General features: G+C 39.7%; 1 pseudogene; it reads right to left on the bottom strand.

Moving 5' to 3' along the window:
- Positions 1 to 12,095: 12,095 nt before the first annotated feature.
- LOC114687890 lies at positions 12,096 to 12,614 on the bottom strand (annotated as a pseudogene).
- Between the last annotated feature and the right edge of the window lie 2,606 nt (positions 12,615 to 15,220).

Raw genomic sequence — 15,220 nt, 5'->3', positions numbered from 1 at the left:
ATATTCTCAACTTTGGAATTTATTTGGGATGCTAAAGAGCGATCTCCACTCAGGTTATAAGGTTATTCAATCCAGCAGCTGCACCAGCTCTCTAATGGATTAAAGTCAGTGTAAATATAAAAAAGATCAGATGTAACACTGATTCTCCAATCCAAGAAGATCACTGCTTGAGGCCAGAGCCCGAGAACAGGATTTTCTCCATCTGTAACACAAGGAGTCATTAGGATTTCTAGCCTTTACTGACTGTGGGAAGGAAATGAGCCAGACCACACTTACCAAATGGGCAGGGACTAGTGGAAAATGCTGGAACAAAAGTGAATCAGAAACTAGAAACTTCTTTTGTCCCTACTGCTACAATGACTGACTGCCCAAATGTTGATGATCTTGAATGAAGTACTGTCATGTTCTTGACATGTATTATTGCCTCCACTGTTGGAGAGATTGTCATGGTTGGTTCTTTGTCCAAGTGGAGCCCAGAAAAAAAGTAAAAAAGTAGTTCAGGACAAATTTTAATGTGCACAGGAAAACTAATGAATCAAACTTTATTTGGAATAAATATAAATATATGGAAATATTTATTCCTGTGAATGTGATCATCAGAATTAGGAAGAATTCCACATAGATCATCACACATAAATATGTCAGAACACATATATCATTATTACAATACTGGATACTAAGAAGTAAGAAAATATTGGGTTTTGATGCAGGTTAATCACAGACTTCCTGCCTAATGTAAAAAAAAAAAATCCTGGGTGAGAGCCCCAACATTTAAGGGCCTAATGGTAGACTCTTGTAGTCACAGCAGTTTGGAGACTCCAGCCAGAGCTACATGAGACCCAGACTTTATCAAGAAAAAAAAATCTAATTTGAAACAGGTTAGGAAAAATTGATGACAATTTATTAAACATAGTAACATAAGTAAATGGAATAGAGAATTTATTACTCCCAACCCACACATCCAATCCACGTTTGAGTTACTTCAGATAAACTACATAGTTTGCAAAAGTATTAGCCAAGAATACAATTAATAAACATAATGTTTGGAACCCTGTAAGCATGTATATGATCAGAAATTATGTTTGACGGCTCCCAGCCGGCCCCCGACTTCCCTTCTGGTCCAGAGGTGAGTACCCGGATCTAACCCGGACCCCATCCCTGGACACCTGCCACTCCGTGAAGACCTGCCCAACTTGGCACCAGGTTCTGGCCACCGGACAGCTCCCCTTCTAGCCCCACCAGGAGGGATCCCCTTTTCCAAGCCCCCCGGCAGCCCCTGCAATCTCCGCGCCCTGCCCCCACGCCCATCTGCCTGAGACTCCAGCCACTTCCTGAGACTTAGAGACCAGCCCCCAGCTCCCAGCCTGCCCCAGACTTCCCTTCTGGTCCAGAGGTGAGTACCTGGATCCAACCCGGACCCAATCCCTGGACATCAGCCACTCCGGGAAGACCTGCCCAACTTGGCACCAGGTTCTGGCCACCGGACAGCTCCCTTCTAGCCCCATCGGGAGGGATCCCCTTTTCCAAGCCCCCCGGCAGCCCCTGCAATCTCCGCGCCCTGCCCCACGCCCATCTGCCCGCGACTCCAGCCACTTCCTGAGACTTAGAGACCGGCCCCAGCTCCCAGCCTGCTCCCGATTGCCATTCTGGACCTGAGCCCTCCCCGGACTTCCCTTCTGGACCAGAGAGTTGGACAAGAGAACTCCCTTTTGGACAAAAGAGAGAGTCTTCCTGAATCTGTCAGCTCTTTCTGAAACAAGTACACTGATAAGACGAAGAAAGAACCACAAGGAGATGGGCAGACGTCAAGGCAGAAGTACATACAGCAAAATGAAGAGCAATACAGCATCACCAGAACCTAGCCCGCCTCCAACATCTAGACCTGAACACCAAAAATTGGAAGAAGCAGAAGAAAGTAGCCTTATGAGTAACTTCATGAAGAAGGTAGAGGCTTGTGTAGAGGAAAAGACAAGGAAATTGGAAGAACGCTATAAACAACTAGAGGAAAGAGCAAACAAATTAGAAGAAAACAATAAAGCCCTCCAAGAAAAAAATAAATTCCTGGAAGAAAACATTAAAGTCCTGGAAGAAAACATTAAAGTCCTGGAAGAAAACAATAAAACACTGAAAGAAAATCATGAAAAAGCAATGAAACAAACAAAGGAAACAGGCCAAGAACTGAAAAGGAAATTGAAAAAATAAAGAAGACACAAACAGAGGGAATGCTGGAAATAGAAACCTGAGTAAAAGATCAGGAACTTCGGATGCAAGTATAACCAACAGAATGCAAGAGGTGGAAGAGAGGATTTCTGGCATTGAAGATACAGTAGAAGAAATAGTTTCATCAGTCGAAGGAAACACTAAAGCCAACAAAGTCATGAACCAAAATGTCCAAGAAATCTGGGACACCATGAAAAGACCAAACCTACGAATTATAGGGATAGAAGAAGGTGAAGAATACCAACTCAAAGGCACAGAAAATATATTCAACAAAATTATAGAAGAAAACTTTCCCAACTTAAAGAAGGAAATGCCTATGAAGATACAAGAAGCCTATAGAACACCAAACAGACTAGACCCCAAAAAAAGTCCCTCGACACATAATAATTAAACAACTAAATGTACAGAATAAAGAAAGAATATTAAGAGCAGCCAAGGAAAAAGGCCAAGTGACCTATAAAGGTAAACCCATCAGAATAACACCCGATTTCTCAATGGAGACTTTGAAAGCCAGAAGGACCTGGACAGATGTAATGCAGACACTAAGAAACCATGGATGTCAGCCCAGACTAATATACCCAGCAAAACTTTCAATCATCATAGACGGAAGGAACAAGACATTCGAAGACAAAGCCAGATTTAAACAATACCTATCCACAAACCCAGCCCTACAGAAAGCACTAGAAGGAAAATTCCAACCTAAGGAAGTCAGATACACACTCGAAAACACAGGCAATAGATAAAGCCACAACAGTAAACCCCAAAGAAGGGAAGTACACACACACTACCACCAAAAATGACAAGGATGAACAATCACTGGTCGTTAATATCCCTTAATATCAACGGACTTAATTCACCTATAAAAAGACATAGACTTACAGAATGGATACGAAAGCAGAACCCAACTTTCTGCTGCATACAAGAAACACATCTCAAATTCAAAGACAGACACTACCTAAGAATAAAAGGCTGGGAAAAGACTTTCCAATCAAATGGTCTTAAGAAACAAGCAGGGGTAGCCATACTGATATCCAACAAAATAGACTTCAAACTAAAATCAATCAAAAGAGATAAAGAAGGACATTACATATTCATCACAGGAAAGATCCACCAAGATGAAGTTTCAATTCTGAACATTTATGCCCAAACACAAGGGCACCCACATATGTAAAAGAAACATTACAAAAGCTTAAACCACATATAAAACCCACACATTAATAGTGGAGATCTCAACACCCCACTTTCACCACTGGACAGATCTCCCAAATCGAAACTTAATAGAGAAATAAAGGACTTAACTGATATCATGACCCAATTGGACCTAATAGATATCTATAGAACATTCCATCCTAACAAGAAAGAATATACATTCTTCTCAGCACCCCATGGAACTTTCTCTAAAATTGACCACATACTTGGCCACAAAGCATATCTCAACAGATACAAAACAATTAGAATAACCTCCTGTGTTCTATCAGACCACCATGGGTTAAAGTTAGATCTCAACAACAACAAAAAATACAGAAAACCTACTTTCTCATGGAAACTGAATAATGCTCAACTAAATCACCAATGGGTTAAGGAAGAAATAAAGAAAGAAATTAAAGACTTCCTAGAGATCAATGAAAATGAAGACACCACATACCCAAACTTATGGGACACAATGAAAGCAGTGCTAAGAGGGAAATTCATAGCACTAAATGCACACATAAAGAAGTTGGAGAAATCTCACACTAGTGACTTAACAGCACACCTGAAAGCTCTAGAACAAGAAGAAGCAAAGTCTCCAGGAAGAATAGACGCCAGGAAATTATCAAAGTGAGAGGGGAAATTAATAAATTAGAAACTAAGAGAATAATACAAAAAATTAATGAAAAAAAGAGTTGGTTCTTTGAGAAAATCAACAAGATAGACAAGCCCTTATCCAAACTAACCAAAAGACAGAGAGAGAGAATCCAAATCAACAAAATCAGAAATGAAAAGGGGACATAACAACAGACATTGAGGAAATCCAGAGAATTATAAGGTCATATTTCAAAAACCTCTACTCCACAAAACTGGAAAACCTAAAAGAAATGGACATTTTTCTGGATAAGTACCACATACCTAAGTTAAATCAAGACCAGATAAACTATTTAAATAGCCCAATAACCCCTAAGGAAATAGAAACAGTCATTAAAAGTCTCCCAACCAAAAAAAGCCCAGGACCAGATGGTTTCAGCGCAGAATTCTACCAGATCTTCAAAGAAGAGTTAATACCAATACTCTCTAAATTGTTCCACATAATAGAAACAGAAGGAACATTACCAAACTCCTTTTATGAGGCTACAATTACCCTGATTCCTAAACCAAACAAGGATACAACAAAGAAAGAGAACTACAGACCGATCTCCCTCATGAACATTGATGCAAAAATACTCAATAAAATATTGGCAAACAGACTCCAAGAACACATCAGAACAATTATCCACCATGATCAAGTAGGCTTCATCCCAGGGATGCAAGGGTGGTTCAACATACGAAAGTCCATCAACGTAATACACCATATAAACAAACTCAAAGAAAAAACCACATGATCATCTCACTAGATGCAGAAAAGGCATTTGACAAAATCCAGCACCCCTTCATGATAAAAGTCTTGGAGCGATCAGGAATACGGGGAACATACCTAAACATAATAAAGGCAATATATAGCAAACCAACAGCCAACATCAAATTAAATGGAGAGAAACTCAAAGCAATTCCACTAAAATCAGGAACGAGGCAAGGCTGTCCACTCTCCCCATACTTATTCAATATAGTACTTGAAGTTCTAGCCAGAGCAATAAGACAACATAAGGAGATTAAGGGGATACAAATTGGAAAGGAAGAAGTCAAGCTTTCCCTATTTGCAGATGACATGATAGTATACTTGAGTGACCCCAAAGATTCCACCCAGGAATTGATAAAGCTTATAAACACCTTCAGCAACATAGCAGGATACAAGATCAACTCAAAAAAATCAGTAGCCTTCCTATATACAATGGACAAAGAAGATGAGAAGGCAATTAGAGATACATCACCCTTTACAATAGCCAAAAATGACATAAAATACCTTGGGGTAACACTAACCAAGCAAGTGAAGAACCTATATGACAAGAACTTTAAGTCCCTGAAAAAAGAAATTGAAGAAGATGTCAGAAAATGGAAAGATCTCCCATGCTCATGGATAGGCAGGGTCAACATAGTAAAAATGGCAATCTTACCAAAAGCAATATACAGATTCAATGCAATCCCCATCAAAATACCAACACAATTCTTCACAGACCTGGAAAAAATAATACTCAACTTCATATGGAAAAACAAAAAACCCAGAATAGCTAAAAGAAACCTGTACAATAAAACAACTTCTGGAGGCATCACAATCCCTAACTTCAAGCTCTACTATAGAGCTACAGTAATAAAAACATCTTGGTATTGGCATAAAAACCGACATGTGGACCAATGGAATCGAATTGAAGACCCTGACATTAACCCACACACCTATGGACATATAATTTTTGACAAAGAAGCCAAAAGTGTACAATGGAAAAAAGAAAGCATCTTCAACAAATGGTGCTGGCATAACTGGATATCAACGTGTAGAAGGCTGCAAATAGATCCATATCTGTCACCGTGCACAAAACTTAAGTCCAAGTGGATCAAAGACCTCAACATAAATCCAGCTACTCTAAACCTGCTAGAAGAGAAAGTAGGAAGTAATCTTGAACGCATTGGCATAGGAGATCACTTCCTAAATATAACACCAGTAGCGCAGACACTGAGACAAACAATCAATCAATGGGACCTCCTGAAACTGAGAAGCTTTTGTAGAGCAAAGGATACGGTCAACAAGGCAAAGCGACAGCCTACTGAATGGGAAAAGATCTTCACCAACCCCTCAGGTGACAGAGGACTGATATCCAGAATATATAAGGAACTCAAGAAATTAGACATCAAAACGACCAACAGTCCAATTGAGAAATGGGCTTTAGAATTAAACAGAGAATTCTCAACAGAGGAAACCCAAATGGCTGAAAGACATTTAAGGAACTGCTCAACATCCCTAATCATCAGGGAAATGCAAATCAAAACAACTCTGAGATACCACCTTACGCCTGTCAGAATGGCTAAGATCAAAAACACTGAAGACACTTTATGCTGGAGAGGTTGTGGAGCTAGAGGAACTCTCCTCCACTGCTGGTGGAATGCAAGCTTGTACAACCACTTTGGAAATCAATATGGCGCTTTCTTAGAAAATTGGGAATCAATCTCCCCCAAGATCCAGCTATACCACTTTTGGGCATATACCCAAGAAATGCTCAATCATACCTCAAGAGCACTTGCTCAGCTATGTTCATATCAGCATTGTTTGTAATAGCCAAAACCTGGAAACAACCTAGATGCCCTTCAACTGAAGAATGGATAAATAAATTGTGGCACATATACACAATGGAATACTACTCAGCAGAGAAAAACAATGACATCATACGGTTTGCAGACAAATGGATGGATCTAGAAAAAATCATCCTGAGTGAGGTGACCCAGACTCAGAAAGACAAATATGGTATGTACCCACTCATAGGAAGATACTAGATGTGGAACAAGGATGACTGAACTGCTACTCACATCACCAGTGAGGCTACCTGGAAAACGGGACCCCAAAAAAGACATGGAGAAATGGATGAGATCTACATGAACAGCCTGGTCATGAGTGGGAACAATGAAGAGCGACGGTCGAGGGAAAGAGAGTGGGAGATCCTAGCTGGATCAAGAAAAGAGAGGGAGAACAACAAATAGGAGACCATGGTAAATGAAGACCACATGAGAAGGGGAGGAAGCAGAGAGCTAGGGAGGCCCACAGAGATCCACAAAGATACCGCCAGAAAAGACTGCTGGCAATGGACGAGAGACGGCAGGAACTGACCTACTCCGGTGATGGGATGGCCAGACACCCTGTTAGTTGTGCCATAAACCCCATCCAAGGAAGGTCTGAGGAATCTGGATGCAGACATCCATGGCTGGGCCCCTGGTGGAGCACTGGAATCTAATTAGTGAGAAAGAAGAGGGTTTATATGAGCGAGAATTGTTGAAGCCAGGGTTGGATAAAGCACAGGGACAAATAGCCAAACGAATGGAAGCACAGGATCTATGAACCAAAGGCTGAGGGGCCCCCAACTGCATCAGGCCCCCTGAACGGGTGAGACAGTCATTTGGCTTGATCTGTTTGGGAGGCAGCCGTGTGTTGGTGCCGGGTCCTGGCTTGTTGCATGAGTTGGCTGTTTGAATCCTGGGACATATGCAGGGACACTTGGCTCGGTCTGGGAGGGGGGGACTGGTCCTGGCTGGACTGAGTCTACCAGGTCGATCCCGGTCCTCAGGGGAGACCTTGATCTGGAGGAGGTGGGAATGGGGGGTGGGATGGGGGAGGGGGAGGGGGGCGAGAGTGGGAGAACAGGGGAATCTGTGGCTATTATGTTGAACTAAATGATGTTGTAAAATAAATTTACTTAAAATAAAAAAAAAAAGAAAAAAAAAAAAAGAAAAAAAAAAAAAAAAAAAAAAAAAGAAGATAAAACAAGCCAGCCCCCGTGAGTGGACTGTGTATAAAAGACTCACTGAACCATGCTACACTTTACACTGTGCACCAGGCTGATATAAAGTGTATTTGTAAATACAAGTGCTAATTTTTTTATGCCATTGCTTGCATAAATAGTACATGGATTCTGGAGAGCTTTGTAGTTCACTTCTTATCATAATTAAATGTATAGTAATTCAAAAGCATTGGCCAGAAACCATGAAAACAGGGTCTATGGAGCATAACATCTATGAACTTAGAAGTCAGAATACAAAATGGGTTTTGGCTGTAAACAAATGAGTTCAACATTAATTGGAGACTCTGGATCTTCTGATTTGTAAAAGTTTACTCCCCAAAGTCCCTATCAATTGCTTAATAAACTTAAGTATTAACTATGACAAAAAAAAAAAAAAAAAAAAAAAAAAAAAGAAATTATGTTTGACAATTCTGTGCCAAGGCCATATAATTTAAAACAATTCATCCTCAGTAACAAATTGTAGTCTATTGTCATGTAGCTTAGTTAATATGGTTCGCTGTGGGGTACTGGTGTTTCCTCCATGATTACTTGGATGTCTGGGTGTTGCTGCTGCAGCTGCTGCAGCTCAGTGTCAAGCTAAAACACTGGCACCACAAACAACAATACAGAAAGAAGCAAACATTTAAAACCTGAAAGAAGGATCATTTTGAATACTTAGTGCCTTGGAATTTTTTTGTTTGCTTTTTGTTTGTTTTGTTGTTGTTTGTTTTTTGATTTTTGTTTTTTAGAGACAGGTTTCTCTTTGTAGTTTTGGTGCCTGTCCTGGATCTCACTCTGTAGACCAGGCTAGCTTCGAACTCGCAGATGTCCTCCTGGCTCTGCCTCCCAAGTGCTGTCATTAAAGGCATGGGCCACCAATGCCTGGCAGAATATTTTTTTTTTGAGACAGGGTTTCTTTGTGTAGCTTTGTGCCTTTCCTGGAACTCAGTTGGTAGATCAGGCTGGCCTCAAACTCACAGAGATCCGCCTGCCTCTGCCTCCCAAGTACTGGGATTAAAGGCGTGCGCCACCACCGCCCGGCCAGAATATTTTTTTAATTACTCAGTTGATTCATTGCATGGAAAAACACAGTTGGGGAGTGTGGCATATGTGTATATGTAGGTATGTTTGTACCTCCAAACTCTAAAATTTAAAGTCTAGATAATATAATGTTCTATACCTATATTTCATGTAGTAGAATGAAGTCCATTTATTATAAATTTAAAAAAAATATAATTTTCTTATATTGGTCCTTGTTAGGCACACCCATTTCCACCATGCTACACATTAAAAAAAAAGAAAAGAAAAAGAAAAACACAGTAAAATGTCCAGTTAGTGGTTGTGTATGCCTTTAATCCCAGCATTGAGTATACAGAAGCAGGTGAATTTCTGTGACTTGGAGGCAAACCTGGTCTACAGAGCAAGTTCCAGGACAGGATCCAAAGCACCACAGAGAACTCTTGTCGTGCAGCACTAAAACAAAACAAAACAAACAAACAAAAAAAGCAGTAGGAAACTATCATCAAAATAACATTTCCCGCCCCAAGAAGAGTTGATAGAGAATTCTGCCTTAATTGTTTAGTTTCATCCTGGAGGAGACACAGGCAGTCTCTGATGAAGGAGAGTCTGGAGGAGCTGTTGTTCCTCCTGGAACTGGAAACCAAGACAAAGCATGGGCATGGGAGTTTCCACACAATTCCTAGGGCTCCTGATGCTCTGAGTTCTAGGTGAAAGCAGGGTTAACTCTGTGAATTTCTCCAGTCATAGTCAATATTTCTGCTTGCTCTTTGAGGAAAATTCTGTAGGAGTATTTTTGTATGTATTTGCTTTAATATTCCAGTGTGTGGGGCTAGCTGTAACATCCTAATGACCCAGTCTCCATCTTCCCCATCGGCATCTATAAGAGGGTGTCACTCACCAATTACGTGCCATGAAAGTCAATATACTAACATTTACTTAACCTGGCACCAGAGGAAAGCAGGGAAAGTTTCTAAGATCATGATATATGATGAATTCCATTTACAACCTGAAGTCCCATCAGGATTCTCAATGAAAAGCCAGTTGTTATTACTATAATGGAATCTTCAGTATGCTGATTATTAGGGTAATATTTATAATACATATATATAACCTTTGATATATCCTTAGCAAATTTCAGTTAAGTAAAAAGAGAAACTTCATAGAGTCATAGAGCAGATGGAAAATGAGCAATTTTACTAACTATGCAGGAGTTTTTTGGAAAATAATAAATAAAATTATTATAGAAATATGAGAATATAACTTTTTATTTTAATGGAACAATGTCTTACTGTGATCTATATTGTAGTAAGGCAGCAAGTATTATTTTAGAATTAAATTGAAGTGCAGGACAAATACAGTGCAATAGAAAATAAGTAACCACATGAAATTTCCTCAATAGAGTATTCTGGGTTCTTACATTTGTCATCCAGAAGGAGGAGGTGTTAGTTGCTAAGGGGTCTAATGTATATGGTATTCTGTTTTGATTGATAGCCTTTTTCAACTCATACAACCTTTTCCTATGATGTATCTGATGCTACCATATATGTGGTAGATCATGCATATGCATAAGATAACAAATAGGAAGATGTCCATAAAGTGTTATTTTAAGGACACTGGTTAGTGCCCAAATTCTGTTATAGGTTGGAGTGTATAATGACTACTTCATTATATCTTTTCATGTGTATTGGCCATACTAGAGTCTACTATGGAACCATGGGTTAGAATGATCTGATTGCTTTGTTTGGAGAGTGGTGTGCATGCAGATTGATAAAGTTGTAGTTCCAACTTGCTAAGTATTTTCTTTGGAAAGGGATGTGTCTGTAACTCAAGCCTAGCTGAACTCAGGTTGCTAAGCTATCCTGCCCCTTTTCTGACTTGGTCCTTCCCTAGAGTGTTCTATCGAAGAAATTGTACTTGCTATGGTGGTTTTAATGAAAAATTTCCCCATAGACTCACACATATGAATCTTTGTGGATAAATGTTTGCAAATGATTAAGAGGTGTGGCTTTGTTGGAGAAGGTGTGTCGTGGTCAGTGTACTCTAAGGTTTCAAATTCCTAAACCATTCTGTCTCTGCATGCCACTTGCAGACAAAGATACAGGTTCTAGAGCTAGGCACTGGTGGCACACACCTTTAAGTCCCACACTCAGAAGGTGGAGGCAGAGCAGTTTGTTGTGAGTTTGAGGCCAGCTTGGTCTACACAGTGAGTTCCAGGACAAGCTCCAAAGCTACACAGAGAAACCCTGCCTTGAAATAACAACAACAACAACAAAAGATGCAGGTTCTAAGCTCCTGTTCCAGTGTCATATCTACTTTCCTGTTGCTGGTCTTTCTTACCATGTTGGTCATGGACAAACCTGTGAACTGTGAGGTTCAAATTAAATGTTTTATTTTATAAATTGCCTTGGTCATAATGTTTTGTTCCAGTAATAATAAAGTAACCAAGACACTTGTTTTTCTAGTAAGGAGAGAAATGAACAAAATGATACCTGAGGAAAGCCTCCTCCCATTCGTGCAAATAATATTCAAGTTACACCCTAGCTGAGGACCCTGTGGTCAGGAAGACTTACTGTCATTTAAAAATGGACTATAGATTCTGAGAATAATCTGTTCTCAGTACCAATTTGTCTGAATACTAGTCCCTTAAGATTTTCAAATATTTCAGACTTACTTTTGGTTTATGTTTATTGCTGTTTTGCCAGCATATATGTTTGTGTACCGTATGAAGACAATGTATTCAGAGGTCAGAATAGGGGTTCAGATACTCTGGAACTAGAGTTACAGACAGTTGCTAGGAATCATGCGAGTGCTGAGAATCAAAGTAAAGTCCTCTGGAAGAGTAGCCAGTGCTTTTAGTGCTCTCTCTGTCCCTCTCTCTTTTTCTCCCTCTTTCTTTCTCTTTCTCTTTCTCTTCTCTCTCTCTCTCTCTCTCTCTCTCTCTCTCTCTCTCTATGTATTTTGACATCTATGTTGTTTGAATTTGAGCTATTGCCATAACTCTACTCAGAAATCATACTTTTTCATGTAAGTTATGAAAAGCCTTCTGTATTTTTAATGCTAGTGCTGGAGAAGAGGACAGAAATTTAACACTTAGAAAAATTTATATGAACACTATACAAAAATATCACATTGACTTTTGAATCCTGCCTAAGATAAATACTGTCAGCAGAAGTGAACACAAAAAGAGCAATTAAGGCAGTCTAGGTTCTCACTTCTGCTTTCCTGGGTGGTTTATGTTATGACTTAAATCACTGTGGGAGGAAAAACACTATACTGTTGGCAGTAATAAGTTGCTACGTCTTCAGGCTGCAGGCTGCTGATTTTAAGATAATACTGTGTACCAGATCCACTGCCACTGAACCTCGATGGGACCCCATCTGCCAAGTTTTTTGCACCACGTATCAGGAACTTAGGAGTTCCCTTGTTTTCTGCTGATACCATGCTAAACTACTGTAAATATCCTGACTTGCCCGGCATGTCATGGTGACACTTTCTCCCACAGATGCAGACAAGGAGGGTGGAGACTGGGTCATCTGAACATCACATTTGGCTCCTGAGATTGGAAAATTGAAAACAGATTCCCATGCAATTAATTCTGTTATAAGAGAACTTTCCCAGAGACCAGCTGGCAATGACGACACTCAGCTGTATACATTTGCAATGCTGTCTTCCTTACCTGTAAGCCAGAGAAGCATTAACCCCAGAAGCTGAGTGGGGGCCCTCATGTCTGTGTTGTGACCTGTGTGAGGCTGATTCCTGAGCAGGGTGTGACCTGACTATGAAGAAGTCCTCAGGGCAGTGGGCTGTGCTCTGGGCACATGCAAATCGGCAAAAGCTGGGCACAGCTGCAGGCATGGTCAGGTCAGTGATTCCTTAAATGACTGTGGTCCTCTTATGTCTCAGACAAAAGAGACAGTACAGGTTCATCTGTAGGGAATGTGCTCCTCTTGGGAGACAAAAGAACATTTCCAGTCTATGAATTGCACCTTATTTTCTTTTCTATTGCTTTCAAAGTATGATTTCTTGTTCCAGTTCCTTCAATGGCAGGGACTGTGACATATGGTACAGTTCTAAACTGTACACAAATGATTACAGGGTCCTTTCATAGGTATATAGATGTTATTGAGGTGGTGCAGCTTTATCTTTTTTGTTTCCTGGCTATATGTGAGACTGAATTTTAATTATAACATTACTCTTTTATCTTTCCTCCTTCTAAAACCCCACAAATACCTGTCCCTGCTCATCTTCAAATTTTTGAATTCTTTTTATATTTACGAATATATATATATTCGTAAATAATATTGTTGGATCTGTATAATGTTACATGCACATGTTACATGTCCATTAGGCAATAGACAACCAATTGGTGTGCTCTTCCCTGGGGAGGAGCACATCTTCTACCATGAGCTTTATTCAGTTGTATGTAGATTTTATGAAGAAGTTAGGCATCATGAAATTTTCCCAACCAGTATGACAGGTTCATTGCTATCCTCCTTGTTTAGCTCACATTTGTACACACATATTGGTGAGATTTTACAGATATAGATTGGGATGATATTAGGAGATATAATCTCAGAGCAAACTTTCTGATCTTTTGGCTCTTACAATCTTTCTACCCCATTTTCCAAAATGTTCCCTGAACCTAGAGTATACATTGGGACTGTCCACAACTCACCAAGCAGCTTCTTGATCATGATGTTTTCCATATGAATAAAAATATAATATTGGAAGACATGGTTTGTAAAGGTCAAGATCGCATATAACTAACTCATTTTTTTTCACATAATCTAATTTTACTCTATGACAGTTCAGTTACTAAAGAATTACTATGAAAGCTGGATAAAGTCATAGGTTTTCTCCCCTTCAAATTGTGAGTATGATCTCTCTTCCTGGATTAGGCTAGAATTATATCTATGCCCAGTCTTCCCATGAGGCTTCACATTATTGTATCTGATTTCCATTTCCTCTTTAACACAAATCATTGTCTTTAAGTAATAGGTGTTTTATGTTAGAAATATCATTCATGTCTTTGAATGTACAGTGGTTGCTAACCTTGCATATGCTATGGGCACCTTCTGTGGGATAATGCTTTTGTACACTGGTTTGATAAAACGCTGATTTGCGAGTAGCCAGGCAGACAGTATAGGCTGGATAAGCAGGAAGGAAATTCAAAGAAAGAGAAATGAAGAGGGTGGGGGGAAGACGCCAGGGAGCTGCCCAAGGAGCAATGTGTAATGGGATACAGATAAAGCCATGGAAGTTGTGGTGATATATAGATTAATAATTATGGACTAATTTAAGATATAAAAGCTAGCTAGCAAAAGGCTTGAGCCATGGCCATGCAGTTTTAATTGATATAGGCCTCTGTGTGTTTTGCTTGGTTGGGTCTGAGAGGCTGTGGACTAGGTGGGACATAGAAAAGCTTCTGGCTATAGGCACCATAACTCTTCCAGATACTAAGAGGACACAACTCTTTGTTTAGGTTCAAGGAAGAGGGACACAAGCTGTGTGGTAAGAGAAGCATGTAACAAAGTCAAGTGGAAGCTACACATAGGGAGTTATAGCTATATTGGGGTCCAGATTGTGTCTTCATTGGGAGTAAGGTTATGATGGATTATCATGAGTCTTAATGAAGGGTTGAATGCAAAGAGTTTAACATGTGCAGGCAACTATTCCACAGGAGACAGAGATCTGTCAGGGTTAAAATGATACTTACATCGGGCCTGGAAATGATGATAAGCATATTGATTGGTATGAAAACGAATAAGTGGATACATTAAGAAACTGGTTGACCTAAAAAGTCAAAGAAAAAGGTGACTAGAGTACATGGTTATAGTGTTTGCTTTGAGGGATATATCAAAAAGTCTGCAGTAGAGACAAATATATGCCCCATGACCTGATTATATCCATTAATATGAGTATATTTAAGAAACTGATACCATGTATGTATGTTTTGGTTAAGCAATTGTGTTATGCCCACAAACATACAGAATACATCAACATAGTAATTTATTTCACTGTTGGAAGTAACTGCCTTGAAAGAATAAAAAAGAACTCATTTCCACAGATTCATATCATTAGCAATATTCAAAATAGAAAAAAATACCAAAAGAGATGTCTCAATAGCCAATGAAAAGCACACCTTGCCTGTCTTTCCACTTCATATAATGATACTTTGAGATCACAGTGCAGATATTCCATGTCAGCTGTATTATGTCACATATTTTCTCTCAGGCATACTGACGGATTTCTTCCTATGGCCTTTATATTCTCAACTTTGAAAACCTCTTTAAGATGCTAACCAGCAACCTCCATTCAGGTGACAAGAATCTGCACTCCAGCAGCTGCATCAGCTCTGTGTTGGACTA

Source organism: Peromyscus leucopus, chromosome 3, assembly GCF_004664715.2.
Source record: "Peromyscus leucopus breed LL Stock chromosome 3, UCI_PerLeu_2.1, whole genome shotgun sequence".
NCBI classification, from domain to species: domain Eukaryota; kingdom Metazoa; phylum Chordata; class Mammalia; order Rodentia; family Cricetidae; genus Peromyscus; species Peromyscus leucopus.
This window is presented reverse-complemented; position numbering and strand designations above follow the sequence as displayed.